A 12,970-nucleotide genomic window follows, 5' to 3' on the forward strand; every position below is an offset into this window, starting at 1 on the left:
ACAAAAGCTGGAAGCATTTCCCTTGAAAACTAACAGAAGACAAGGTTGCCCTGTCTCATCACTCCTATTCAACATAATATTGGAATTTCTGGTCAGGGAAATCAGGCAAGAGAAACAAATAAAGGGTATTCAAATAGGAAGAGAGGAAGTCAACTATCTTTGTTTACAGATGACATGATCCTACATCAAGAAAATCCATTGCATCAGTCCAAGAGCTTCTTAAGCTGATAAGCAAAGAGCTTCAGCAAAGTCTCAGTATACAAAATCAATGTGCAAAAATCACTAGCATTCCTATACACCAACAACAGGCAAGCTGAGAGCCAAATCACAAATAAACTCCTATTCACAATTGCCACAAAAGGAATAAAATACATAGAAATACAGCAAACAAAGGAAGTGAAGGACCTCTTCAAGAAGAACTACAAACCACTGTTCAAAGAAATCAGAGAGGACACAAACAAATGGATAAACATTCCATGCTCATGGAAAAGAAGAATCAATATTGTGAAAATAACCATACTGCCCAAAGTAATTTATAGATTGAATGTTATTTCATTAAATTACCATTGACATTCTTTGAAGAATTAGAAAAACAATTTTAAAATTCACATGGAATCACAAAAGAGCCCAAATATCCAAGGCAATTCTAAACAAAAAGAACAAAGCTGGAAGCATAATGTTACCCAACTTCAAACTATACGACAGGGCTACAGTAGCCAAAACAGCATGGTACTCATACAAGAACAGATAGATAGACCAACAGAACAGAACAGAGAATCCAGAAATACAACCACACACCTACAACCATCTGATCTTCAACAACCCTGACAAAAACAAGCAATGGGGAAAACATTCCTTATCTGATATAAAGTATTTCATCTAAGTTCTGATTATTTGGTTTGTATTAGAATGTCTGCTTTTAAATAACTTTTGCATTTTTTTTTTTCTTTTTCTTTTCTTTTTTTTTTTTTTTTTTTTCCTGAGACAGAGTCTTACTCTCTCACCTAGGCTGGAGTGCAGTGGTGCAATCTCAGCTCACTGCAACCTCCACTTCCCAGGTCAAGTGATTATCCAGCCTCAGCCTCCCAAGTACCTGGGATTACAGGTATGTGCTTAGCACTAAGCCCAGTTAATTTTTGTATTTTCAGTAGAGGCGGGGTTTCACCATGTTGCCCCAGGCTGGTCTCAAACTCCTGAACTCAAAGTGATCTGCCCGCCTCAGCCTCTCAAAGTGGTGGGATTACAGGCATGAGCCACCACGCCTGGCCCATTCTTATCTTTTATTAAATATACCACACTTTCTTTCCCTGAACATTTTTTTAGATATGGTGGTAATCATATTCTAGTATATGACAGTTGCTGTATAGAAGTCTTGAAGCTAATTTGAAGTCTTTCCCTTTGTAGGTGACTTCATATTCTGCCAGAGTGGAGAGCTCATTTATTTTTTTGAGACACAATCATAATGTACCATGTTACATATATATTTTGTGTGGCTTCCTTTTTACTATTTCTCATCACTGAATCCATTTAATTATACAGGAAAAAAGAAACTTTTCTGGCAGGAGTTACATCTGAGTTCGGAAAGCATCCTGAATTCACAAAGAATACTCTTAACTACTGACTCGTGTGTGTCGGTTTAAGCCTACCTCTTGCTTACCAATAGCTTCTGGCCCCACATTTTCCCAGGTTTCTACAGCTCTTCCTTCAATTATCTGAACAGTCCCAGGATTCTTCAAATGAAACTGGAGTTTATTTATTTTCTTTCTTCCTTAACTAGAATGAGCTGGATTTCTGTTACTTGAACTGAAAGGAAATTAACACACGTTTTAAAGTAGACAACATAGATGTACGCGGGTAATAAAAGTAAAGATTCAAACATCTTAGCCACTCCTTCAGAACAGTAAAACAAAAGCTTCAGACCTTTGAATACTGACATGATTTCTCATCCTGTTTGTAGTAGCATAACTTAAGCATTAAATGTATCCCCAAGTTCTTATACCTACCAGATTCTCAGAAAATTAATTAAGTATGTAAGTTCCTGTTCCTCACTCAGCCTCAGTTATCTAATATGTGATATGAGTTACAGAGTATAGTAATACTTATCTCACAGTACAGACATAAGAATTAAGAGCAATGCACATACAATATCTGATTCAATACATGGCATATTGTACAGAGACAACAAGCAACATTGATTAATAGTAAAATGGTATTAACCATATTATTAATGAATAAATAAATTAAATGTAAATATAAGCCTCTTCCTGAGCTGTGAAAATTTCATAAGCTGATTAAATTTCTTAAATGATTAAACTAAAAATCATATTATCAAGTCATCTAATAAGAACTACACATGTTGAAAAAACTTTTTTGGTAACAAAAAAAGATATGAGATGAGAGTTTAAAATATTCAAAATTTGGAACTTGATGGCTCTCACAGATGATTACTTCTATTAACTTTTTTTAAAAATGGTTTTGTATATCACAGTGCCAGTGGACTCTAGCAAACAGAAGCTCTATGATATTATACAAAAGTCACAACTGTGATATGTGGATAAAACCCAAGAGAGGCAATGAGGCGGAAATAGGAGCTGTTGGCAGGTGTCTCACTGTGCCTCAAAATATCTCAATTCGGAATCATTACAGCGATAGTTAACACACCAAATCTATGCAGAATTTTGAACTTTATTGTACAGTAATCACAAAAAAAACAAGTTAAATTCACCTATTAATTTCAGATTGAAAGAATAATATAACAACATCTATGTCAGGAAATGCTATTGTTTCTAGAGTTAGTTAAAAACAATACGATAAAATTTATTATTTTGACCAATCTTCCCAAACTAGTCAAAAGGGGGCCTTGGAGATAATTACTTCCACTCTCCCAGTCTCATTTTTCCAACAAGTTATTCTGAATCTGGCCTAATACTGATTTAAAAATATGTTAGAAAATAAGGAAGAAATTAGATTCCCCAGAAATATCTTCTAATTCTTCATAATTCACTATTAACATAAATGAACATAAATGAGTTAATATAAAAGTAAGTGTCTCAGAAAGGCGTGGTTTCAGCCAGTGTCATTTTTTTCTATACTACTATGTATTGTTTTATACCAATAAAGGGTAAGCTACATAAAGATATTTTTCTAATCCCATTTTCATGATTTTTGTTTGCTTTTCATTTTTTTTTTTGAAGGAGATATTTTGCATTACAAACAAAAGTGTCAAATATGTCTAAATGAAATTAAAGATAAAGTTTAAAGATTGTGTTGGTGACCCCAGAGTAGAAGTAGCTATTGGAAGCCTGTGCCAGCACATACTATTTTGTGTGCTGGAATGAAAACCCAAAAGCTTAAGCCAAACTCAGAGGGCCTAAGGGCTGGCATGATAAAATCACAGTGAGCTTATTTGAAAAATACTATCAATTATCAATAAAACTTGAGTGGCTCCCTGTGGTACAAAGCATTAATTAAAACAAAAAATATATACTTGAAACAAGAATTATCTTTATGGGTCTCTGATAGTTTTAAACACTACATTGAACATGACCCAACCCTCTTCATTGACTTCCTTCCCATTTTGCTTTGAAAATGATCTCCAGTGAGGATTCCTCTGCCAGTGCAACAGAAGCTCATTTAAAATCATTCTTATGTGTAGAAGACACAATGCTTTATCGTTTATGAGTTACTTATTGGTCATCACCTATTCCTGAAAAACTGGATCTATCAGTGGCTAAAGTGTAACGTTATTATTCATGAAAATTATTTTTATTACATTCATTCAAATACATCCCATTATTAAATTCTTACATCAAGATGGCATGTATTAATGCCATTTTTATTTCATAACAAAATGTAATGTTCAAGGTCACATCAATGTTGGTAATGGAGAAGGAAATTATATCAAACCAGATGTTCTAACTTCATGACTTTTCAATAACTTAACGTTCTTCTGGATACAATAGTTGTCTAATTCCCTTTTACAACAGTACATGTGAACACTGGTCATCGCTCTTCATGAAAACAAAAAGCAAGGTGGTATATTATTAAACAAAAACAAAAAACATAGCTTTGAAGTCAGACAAAATTGAGTCTAAAATATACCCATGCCACTTACTTGTATGACTTTGAACAGAATACATGACTTAAACCCTATCACTCTCAGCTTCCTTATCTGTAAATAGAGACACAAAGTACCTCATAGAGATGCTGATTTACTAGATAATAATCATAAAGCAGCTAGTATATAAATTATTTAAAATATTAATTATATACCTTTCCTTTGTATAAGTTTATTTTGATATTGAAAAGTTTTAAATTAAAATAATGGTTAAATTCAAATGTAATATATAATTTCTTTTTCTTAAATTCCATTCTCATTATTTTTTCAAGTAAAACAAATAAGAGCCAAGAAAAAAGCCTTCAAAAATATAACATAGAAAAGAAATGTGTGAACACCAGGAAATTCCTCTAAGTATAGCTAAAGAATAAAACCCCCTCATTCAGGGATATGTTTTATTTGACCATTGAGGATGCAGACCTGATAGACTATTTCGTTTAATTGGGAAAGAGCCGCTCAATGGATTTTCTCAAGAAGGGATATGTTTTATTTGACCATTGAAGGTGTAGATCTGATAGCCTATTTCATTTAATTGGGAAAGAGTCACTCAATGGATTTTCTCAAGAACTTCTAGTTTATATCACTAAATTGAATTAGAAAACAAGGGGAAGGTCAGTGTGTGGAAATCCCATGTTACGTAAACATCTTGAACTGTTTTTTTTCATAGGAAGCAAATTTGGTCAGTATCATCTCACATACAGAATTTGTTTTTACAATTCATGGCAAGTTCTGTAGAACAGCCAGATAACAGGAACGATTGTACTAGGGAAGATCAAGTGAGGGAATACAGGACAGTGTACCAAGGAGAAATTAGAGCAAGGACTTTACACACATTAAGTGCTTAGAGTGGATTGTTAACCTGGAATGAAGCTAAACAATGTGGTACCCAAAAATGTGCTAAGGAAATGTCAGCACATGGTTTCCAGCAAAAGGAGATATTTAGATTCCTAGGAATGGACAGGAATATGGTTTGGGTGTTGTGTCAAATCTCATGTTGAGTTTTAATCCCCAGTGTTGGAGGTGGGGCCTGGTGGGAGGTGATTGGATCATGGGGGCAGAAGTCTCATGAATGGGTTAGCACCATTCCCTCAGTGCTGTTTTAAAATTGTGTAGCACCTTCCCCCTCTGTCTTCCTCCTACTCCCACTATGTAAGACAAGTCTGCTTCCCCTTCGCCTTCCTCCATGTTTGTGAGACTCCTGAGGCCTTTTCAGAAGCCGAGCAGATGGCCAGACTGCTTTCCATACAGCCTGGGGAACTGTGAGTCAACTAAACCCCTTTCCTTTATAAATTGCCCCATCTCAGGTATTTCTGTATAGCAATATGAAAACAGACTCATAAAGACAGTAAGATTTCAGGCCTAAGTTACTGGCCCTCATCTTCCTTGCCTATTGTAGCCACAAACCCAAGGCTACCAGTGTCTAAATCTTTATAAACTGTTTTCTAGAAACCAGTTTACTTTCCACCTTTCTTTGCTTATTCAGAAAGTGCTTCGGATCACTCAGTTATCATCTCTTTGGTTGACTACTAACTTCCAAAAATATATCACTGTTGTCTTACGTTCTTTTCTTTCTGTCTAATCATTCATTAGATTCTTATTTTGCACTTCTTATGTACAAAACACTGTTCATATACAGGTCTCAGTGTTAAAGTGTTAACCCATATAAAAAAGTTAAGGTAGTGAAGTCCACCTTGATACAAATTTCAAAAATGTTATAAACTATATACTATTTACCAAGAAAGGTAGTAAATGAATATATACAAGATGGGAGATTACTCCTGGTGAGGGTATTGGGAAAAATTTTTCAAAATAAATGTGGCATTTGAACTGCAAAATGAAAACACACAGTGTAGGATTTCCACATGATAAGTAGTGTCTGCTCTGATATGCTTCCCTCAACCTGGTCTGCATTTAGCACCTAATAACCTTTGCAGTAGCATAATGAATGTGAACACATGCTTATTTTTTGGAACCCAAACTGTATAAAGCTATAAAACTATATCAAACTCTAACTTTGTTACTAGTTTATATGATCTTTCACATCTTACTTGAGCTCTAGGGGCCAGAGTTTCCACTCTTGTAAAGTGAAGCTAAAATAATATTCATCTAACAGTGTTGCCATGAGGATTAAATTTGTTAGTATATGTAAAAGTACTTAGAATTGGGCCTGGCATACAGTAAGCTCTCATTGCATGTTAGAGATCATTAGAATTCAACATGATATTACATAATGCACTTTTCTCTGTTCTTCTTTGAAGCTTCCACCTCTAACTCAACAGTCTCCCTTTGTTCTGTCATAATCTGTCCCATAACTTTTCTGTTATCTATATCTCCATTTGCTTGCCCTATAATTTTAGATTCCAGAAACATTTGCAGCAACAAGCAATATTCTATCTTGTTAACCAGTTTTTGGCTCTGGTACTGTCAAGCCCTGAAATGATTATCTCTACTCTTTCCTGGGTGATAAATTCAACCTCCAAATTTTACTCCAGCCATGATACAGTCTGTGAAGGCTTCACTTATTCATCTTTTCTCTAGATTTGATTTCTCTCTCTCCTGTGCTTTGTTGAATTGAATGGAAGGTAATATAATTTTATGCATCGATTTGTAGTGACATGAACAAAAGATTTTTATATTCTTAAAATATAAAAAATAGAATAATTGAATTTCTGAGAAAGAAAGGATGTGGGAGAATCTTGCCTAACCCTCTGCTTTTACATCCAAAAATACCATGTAGATTGCTCAATGGAAAAAGAATGGTAATAACAAGTAAGACATATTGAGTACTATGCTCCAGGCACTTTCCTAAGCACTTTATGTGCTTTAACTCAGGAGTCCCCAACCCCCAAGTCACAGACTGGTATTGGTCAGTGGCTTATTAGGAAGTGGGCCTCACAGCAGGAGGTAAGCGGCCATTGAGCTGGGGAAGCTTCACTTGCATTTACAACCATTCCCTACCGCTTGTGTTACCATCTGAACTCCACTTCTTCTTGCATTACCTTCTGAACTCCACCTCCAGTCCGATCAGTGGCAGCATTAGATTCTCATAGGAACTCGAACCCTATTGTGAACTGCACATGCAAGAGCTCTAGGTTGTGCTCTCCTTATGAGAATCTAATGCCTGATGATCTGTCACTATCTTCCATTGTCTCCAGATGGGACTGTCTAGTTGCATGAAAACAAGCTCAGGGATCTCATTGATTCTACATTATAGTGAGTTGTATAATTATTTCATTATATATTACAGTATAATAACAATAACAAATGCACAATAAGTGTAATGCACTGAATCATTCTGAAACCAACTCCCCATGCCAGTCTGTGGAGGCATTTTATTTCACTAAACCAGTCCCTGGTGCCAAAAACGTTGGAGACCACTGTCTTATTTATTTTTTATTTTATTTTATTTTTTTGAGATGGAGTCTTGCTCTGTCACCCAGGCTGGAGAGCAGTGGCGCAATCTTGGCTCACTGCAAGCTCTGCCTCCCGGCTTCACGCATTGTCTTGCCTCAGCCTCCTAAGTAGCTGGGAGTACAGGTGCCTGCCACCATGCCCGGCTAATTTTTTTGTATTTTTAGTACAGACAGGGTTTCACCGTGTTAGCCAGGATGGTCTCCATCTCCTAACCTTGTGATCCGCCCGCCTCGGCCTCCCAAAGTGCTGGGATTACGGGCTTGAGCCACCCTGCCTGGTCAACATATTTAATTATCTTAATAACTCTCTGAAGTAGATATCATTATTATATCCTTTTTACGGTTCTTATGCCTTCCCAAATGCCACTCACCCCAAGAGAAAAATGAGATATAAAGGATATATTAGTTTGCTGTGGCTGCTTTAACAAAGTACCAAAAGCTGAGCGTCTTAAACAGTAGAAACGTACTGTCTTGCAGTTCTGGAAGCTGGACATTTGAGATGAAGGTGCAGCAGGGTTGTCTTCTTAGAAGGACTATGAAGGGGAATTTTATGCCTCTCTTTGGCTTCTTCTGCATCATTCTAATCTCTGCCTTCTTCTTCACAGGATGTTCTTCCAGTTTGGGTGTGGTGAGGAAAAATACAAATTTAAAATAAGAAAATTATTCTCTCTGTTGAAATAAAGTAAGAGATTTCCCTCCCTTCCTGTTTCTTAGAGCATTGACCTTAGAAAACTTTTCATTTATCCTCTCTTTGAAGTGTATATAAATCCTTTTGAAAACTATATAGGCATTTTCTCAGCTCTATTGATTCAGCAATATCTTTATTAAGGATATCAGAGCCATCCCTCTGAAATGTAAATATAAAGGAAGATAGCACCCCTATCTCCCAGTTTCTGTGAGAGGATAAGCACTTGACTTCACTGAGTACCTTGCTCCAGGTTGCAAAACTACCTTCTGCTATAAAGACATGAGAAATTTGTTTTTTCCACAAATAAAACCAATTAGTTAACACAGATGGTTATCCCAATTACCAGGTAAAGTAGAATTAATTATATATGACAAATGGTGTTGTCAAGTCCTCTTGAGCACTAGTTACTGTTTACCTTAAGAACATATATGTAAAAGGGTAAGATTTATTTCTGTCTTTGAAATATATTAGCAGATTGCCTGTTATGTGCATCATATTCTGGCTAAATTCTTATTCAATAATAAAACTGTTTCCTTTCTCTACTGCCTTTGTGAAGAGGTATTCCAATTGGAAGATTGTATTTTAAGTTGTGTTTTCCAACAGTGTGTCTATATTCAAATTTCCCCTTTTTATAAGGGCATTATTCATATTAGGGCCCACCCTAATCACTTAACTATTGACATCTTTACTAACCCTGTTTCTAAAGTCACACTGTGTAGTCCTGGGGGTTAAAACCACAGTATATGATTGGGAGACTAGGGAGATTCCAATCATATTGGGAGAGTAGGGGGATTCCAAAAAAATTTTTTAAAAAAAGACTAATTTGTCCCATGCTCAATTAGTAAGAGAAAAAGCAACCAGAGTACCTGAACCATGCCTTCATATTTTATGTTATGCTTCTAAACACTATACATAGTTATTTCAAGTACGTTTTTCACTACATAGAAACCCAAAAGTAAATGACCAAATTTCACATAATGCCGGACTCACTTAAAAACAAACTGCAACTCCTGGCTAAAGCATCCCTAATTGTTATTTTTCTGAGGAAGGAATGCTATTCACCTCTCATGCTTTTACTCTCAGACCTAGGAAGAACTGTATTATTAAGAGTAGTTTCAAATATAAAAAACAGTTTTAGATCTTTAACATTAATTTAAAATGACATTACATGAAAGTACTTCACGAAACAGAAAGTTGTGATTTTTTTCCAGAAAAATAACTGCCTGATAAATTGCATATAATCTTGTGATTATAAATGCAACTTTTACTAGCGTGAAACTTTAATAGGAAGAAGGAAACAAGGACAGTGTGTCCCTAATTCCTAGTCACAACCTCTGTTTCAAGTCCAAGGATCTTCTCCTTTTTCTTCTTTAATTTTGTAAAAGTCCTGCAAATTCTTTCATCGCAGCATCTCTGCCATACAAAGCCATCTGAACATGAATTATTTCTAATTCTTAATAGTACTTCCAATTGAAAAAAATGTGTTTATGGCTTTTATTGTTCTACTTCATCTATTCTCAGGCCAGACTTCACTGCTGGCCTCTTCTTTATTGGTGCAGTAGAAGTTTATTGCATAATTCATAGCCCATTAATGATCTGGCAACCAACAAAACTCTTAAGGCACTGCAAAAATAGCCATGCCCACTAAACAGAGAGATTAACTGTGCTTGGATGCCATGAACAACCACTCGGGGAAAGCGAGTAAATTGAAGAGGGACATGCTGAGGCAAAGAAACTAAATGGACATTTCCATCTTCTTTTTCAAAGAGAATTTTCTTTTAAGCATTTTCTTAAGGGAATCTAAAAAGCACTGCTATTCCTCAGGCATTACATGAGCACAGAAATATTTACTTAACAAATATTAACAAATATTTCATTACCTGAAAATGTAAAACTTTCTTTCTATGGAAGTAAAATTGTGAACATGCTATAATTAATTCTGCCAATTGGATATATCACTGTTTAAGATATGGCATCAGTAAAGCCTGATAACTTTTCAATATTTTTATTCATATTTAGTCAGTAAGCAGCTTCAGGAGGCAAACTTTATGTTTCAGTTTTTAGCCATTCCTGATGGGCCCTACATCTGAGTATTCCATTTTTCACAGAAATGGATATAACAAGTCTGTTGGCTTTCAATAATATTCTTCTTACCAGAGCAAGTTCATCCTGGCACAGATGATATGACTTGCATGAACTATTGGATGATCAGCTTTAGACCATTCGCTGTACCACCAGGTCTTACACTGTTTCTGCAGTAATTCTCTCCAGCTGTGTTACTGATACAAGAAATATAGAAAGCATTTATAAAATATTTGAAATTTTTCTCTTTTAGTTGAAGTCATGTTCAGAGCTTTCTTTAAGTCAATTCTGGGAACCTCTGATATATTGTGTACTTTCTAAAATAACTTGTGACCTTTTTTTAAAGTAAGTTGGAGAACTTCAATAGAGAAAAAGAAAAGAAACCTGACTGTTAAAAATTATATTCAGACACATACAAAAGCCACATTTAACAGGCTTGCAAAGCAGAGAGCCACACAGTGATTTCTGAAGCTTTTTTTTTTTTAAGTGTCAGCAGCACTATGACCTAGAAGCAACCTTTCCTTTTAATTGTTTCGGCTTTACACCTTAAGTAGTTCCCCTTTGCATGTCTTTGATGGAAGCAGTATATGGATCTGTCCCAACCTTACTTCTCCAGGATTCTGTCCCATCATGCCAACTCAAAAAGCCTGCATCAACACAAGGTTACTTTCCTTATAATACCCTAAATATAGACTATTCATGAACTATGCTCAATTATTTATTTTGGGGATCTCACCACCTAGAATCCCATCTTTTTTCCTCTGTGACCTTTTAAATTCTTCAAAACCTTAAAAGAAGCTTCATTTTCTCTGGGTTAATATATTCTTTCTCTGCATTTCTATAGAACTTAGTATGAAAGCAGAAAGAACTCTGGTGGATACTATACAACAACACTTTCATTTTTGGGGAAAAAGATTCTTCATGTTAACCATGACTCACCCTATGAGTCATGATTTAAGAATATTCCTATATCCCTTGATGAATATCCAGCAAAAAAAAAATGCAATAGTGTAATTAGTCTTAAAGATCAATAAATAGTACTCATGTTGCTACTGTAAATCAACTAGTCAATCAACCAATAAACATAAAATGAAAATCTACTGTGTGTGAGTACTATTTAGGTGTTATAGGAAATATGGAGAAGTACACATATGACACTTGCAGGTTATTTAAGTGTTGAGAGAATAGATAACATCAAATGTGAAAAGAATTACAGGGGTGCAGGAGGAAGGTCGCTGTGGACTAGAGAAAGACTTTGTAGAGGAGGTCAACCTTAGACTGCATCTTGAATTATGAGTGAAAAATGGCCAGTTAATGAGAAAATAGTAACATCAAAGGACTGGAGATGGCAATTTATCAAGTCTGCTTTAAGAACTTACTTATTTGAAAGTTAATAAAAATAATAGAAAAGAATGGGTTTTTTAAAGAGTCAGCCGTCAGTCACCTGTTGTGAAGTGCCTTCAATTCCAGTTTTAGAAGCCTTGCCTTCATCTTCAAAATGGATAATATGGTGTGATAAAAGTAAACTTTAAGATTTTCGAATACAGAAATATGGCCCAAAAAAGCAGTGATCCTTAGAGGATTAAACATGCTTAATTCTGCAGATTTAATTTTTGTGCGGGGACATTAGACAGAACACGATTAGTTTAAAATGTATGGTGATAATCCAGAAGTTAGATGACAGAAGTAGGAGAATTTTTTAAAATAAAACAAACAAAAAATTAACAGTAGTGCTTGTGGGATATATGGTCTTGCATAGTATTATGCATATAGCATGTTTCCCAAATTTTGTGGTGAAGAAGTTAATAACTGAGCTGCAATCAAAAGGAAGTAGCATTGAGAGAGTTTCCCTGGCATTATTTAAAATTGATCCTAATATTTACTGAACAGTAGGGTAAACTTTTGCCCAATAGGGACACTGTACTACATCTTAGAATGAGTCGAGTTTAGCTAATAGGGCTAAAATCATGGCTTTGAATTTGGCTTCTGGCATATTCTCGGCTCTAAGTTCTTAAAATCAGGAATGACATTTTTCCTTGTTTCCTCCCCAAGTAAGGATAGAAATAAAAGAAAGAAAATAAATGAAGTAAAAAGAGAGAAATTCAAGAAAGATAGGAGGACAGTTATAAGCAAACTTAGCAAAGGAGGCAGCAATTCCAAGAATTACCATAGAAGTTGCAAATAGCACACGCTGCAGTGTTCATCCAAGAATACCAATGTCTACTGATAAAAATACTAAATGAGCTACCAAGAGCTTAGCCTGACATTATCATTAGCCACCTACTGTTCTTAGCCTGACAACTTCTAGTGCTACCCCTGCCAAATATTTGATATCCTTTGGAAATACAATAGCCAATATCATTTCCAAAATGACTCCAGCCGTTATTACCAGTACCAGAACTACTTGAGAATTCTGTTTTCATTATCTACCACAGTGTATAGAGAAGAAAAGTTCATTTACCTTTAAGCTGCCATATGTTTATAGGAGCTCTTATAGAACCAAGTTATAGGCCTATCTTAATGATAATACTTTTCCTATACATACCTATTGCTCTGTAGCCAGACGCATAGATTTTGACTTTTTCCTTAGTATAACTAATTACCTAAGATGTATTATATAAATAGATTTTTGATGGGCCCATTCTCTAATTCTCCAAGTATCACTGAATA

The sequence above is a fragment of the Macaca mulatta genome, chromosome 5 (assembly GCF_049350105.2).
Source record: "Macaca mulatta isolate MMU2019108-1 chromosome 5, T2T-MMU8v2.0, whole genome shotgun sequence".
Lineage (NCBI taxonomy): Eukaryota > Metazoa > Chordata > Mammalia > Primates > Cercopithecidae > Macaca > Macaca mulatta.